Source organism: Lepus europaeus, chromosome 4 (assembly GCF_033115175.1).
Source record: "Lepus europaeus isolate LE1 chromosome 4, mLepTim1.pri, whole genome shotgun sequence".
NCBI classification, from domain to species: Eukaryota; Metazoa; Chordata; class Mammalia; order Lagomorpha; family Leporidae; genus Lepus; species Lepus europaeus.
Window position 1 is genome coordinate 18,046,664 of NC_084830.1, and position 2,344 is coordinate 18,049,007.

The 2,344-nt window shown below is 48.8% G+C and overlaps 1 pseudogene; it reads left to right on the top strand.

Annotated features, from left to right (window-relative positions):
* Positions 1-556: 556 nt before the first annotated feature.
* LOC133758653 (ADP-ribosylation factor-like protein 1) lies at positions 557-1,061 on the top strand (annotated as a pseudogene).
* The last annotated feature ends 1,283 nt before the right edge of the window (positions 1,062-2,344 follow it).

A 2,344-nucleotide genomic window follows, 5' to 3' on the forward strand; every position in this document is an offset into this window, starting at 1 on the left:
TTGAGATGCCTGCATCCGATACTGGAGTGCCTGTTTTCAGTCCTGGCTCCTCCACTTCCAATCCAGCATCCTGCTAATGTGCACCCTCGGGGCAGCAGATGATGACTCAAGTACGTAGGTCCCTACCTCCGGCATGGGAGACCCAGATGGAGTACCGGCTCCTGGTTCCTGCCTGGCTCAGCCCTGGCTGTTGAAGCCATTTGGGGAGTGAACCAGTGTATAGAAGATCTGTGTGTGTGTGTGTGTGTGTGTGTGAAAGAGAGAGAGAGAGAGAGAGAGAGAGAGAGAGAGAGAGAGAGAGAAAAGAGAGACTCTGCCTTACAAATAAATTTTTTTAAAAGTTACAAATTTTAAAGAAATCCTAGCCTGCCCCAACTGGGAGTTCCTAATGGAATAGGCTTGCATGGAAACTTCCTCAGAGTCACAAGATGAGGCCAAGCAAAGCAGAAGTGGCAGCGACGAGGGTGAACCAGGAGCTTCCGCTGAGGCCAGGGCCCGTGTGTAACGATGGCCTAGGGAAGACAGGCTGTTCATGGTGGGTGACCTTTCCCCAGCTATGTTCCCCAATCTCTCTGGAACTCAAGAAAGGGGGATTTTAATTTTGGGAACTGATGGAGCAGGGAAAATCCCAACGTTGTAGGGATCACAGGTTAGAGAAAAGCCATTACTACTCTACCTACGAGAGGACTTAATGTAGAAACAGTGACATACAATAAACCTTCCATTCCAAGACTGGGATTTAGAAGAGGCAAGCATCCGGCCATCTTGGAGATGTTATTATTCAAACGCAGGGGCAGTCATTTGTGTAGTAGACACTTGTGACCGGGATCAGACTGGAGTTTCCAAATCAGAGACAGTTGCTATGTTGGAGGAAGAAGAGCCGAGGAAGACCCATGAGTGGCGTGGAGAGGAAGCCGGACGTGCAGCCGTGACTGCCTCAGAGATGGCAAATGTACTCAGGTCACCTGCCCAAAGGATCAAAGTGGCAAATATCCAAAGCGGCAACCAGAAGCACCGGCCTGGAGGCCATGAAATGGTTAGATGAAACGTTAAACAGCTGACAGCACCCCTGGAACGAAGTCCCTCAGGAAACAGGCAGTGGGCTCCATACTACTAAAGGTTACACATGGATGGTGTAGGCGTCTCCCGCTGACGGCCTACATCTGTAGGAAACAAACAAGATAAGAGTCTGGTTGCAGGGCTAAGCGATCCAATCGCCTGAAGTGCTGCATCATGTGAAATAGTCCTTCCTTGACTTCTTGTGTTGAGGTGATTGTTCTTTTTGTATGCAATTCTTAGTGAGATCCAGTCCTATTAAATACTCTCTTGGGGAAAACACGCTCCTATTTTCAAGAAAAGCAAAACGACCCGATTTATATCAAAGGACCTGAGTATCCTCAGATTTTGGTACCCACAGAGGTTCCTGGAACCAAACCCCGTGGGTACTGCACTTCCCTCTGCACTCAGCGCTTCCACAGAAGTCTCATTTAGTTTTCTGAGCAGTGCTGTGAGGTAAGCTCCATAGATGAGGAAGCTGAAGTTTCCAGAAGCAAGTAACTCATCCAGGGTCACACAGGCAGTAACTGTGGAGGAGGAAGCCCAGCTTCAGGCAGGGAACTACAATGCAAACACCTTCTTTAGGTCTTCTAGCAACCTGGGCTTGAAACTCTTTGCCTTCCAGGAGGGAACAAATTCAATGGGATTTAAAAATACAGAGAGAGCCCCACCCCCACCCTACCCCAACTGCAAGGCTGAACTTAGGGATGTGAAAGATGCTGGATTAGTCTCTGTCCACATGGTCTTTAGTAAGGAAAAGAGACGCTAGACAAGAACTTCTACCAGCAGTGATATTGCTAGGATATAAGCAAACACATCCTGAAGGAGCCCAGAAGAGGGAATGCTGAAAACCAATGGAAGAAATCAGGTGTCACATTGTCACTGACGTTTAATATCATTTTCTTGTTTTAAAGTGCAATGAGCCAAGCTCTCAACAAATTCTCATGCACCTCCCCTACTGTGTAGTATTTCCAGGCTCTGCTTGCCACTGACCTAACTCCCAGGTGCAGCTGCAGACCCTGGCTACCAACAGGGGAATCCCCTCCTCCCAGCCTTGGTTTTAGGGTGAGCACATGATCTAACCCAAAAGAAGGCTGAGAATTCCGTTTGGTGGTTTCAGCTGACAAGACTATTACTCTCTCTTTCCTGGGAGCACATGTCCATGAGGCCTGGAACCACTACCAAGAAAGCCAGCCTGCCGGCAAAGCCAACACAGCAAGGGAGGCTTGGACAGAGGAGTCATGGTTGAAACAGCCGGAGCCCAGGCCTGAAGCACACAGGACTTCTA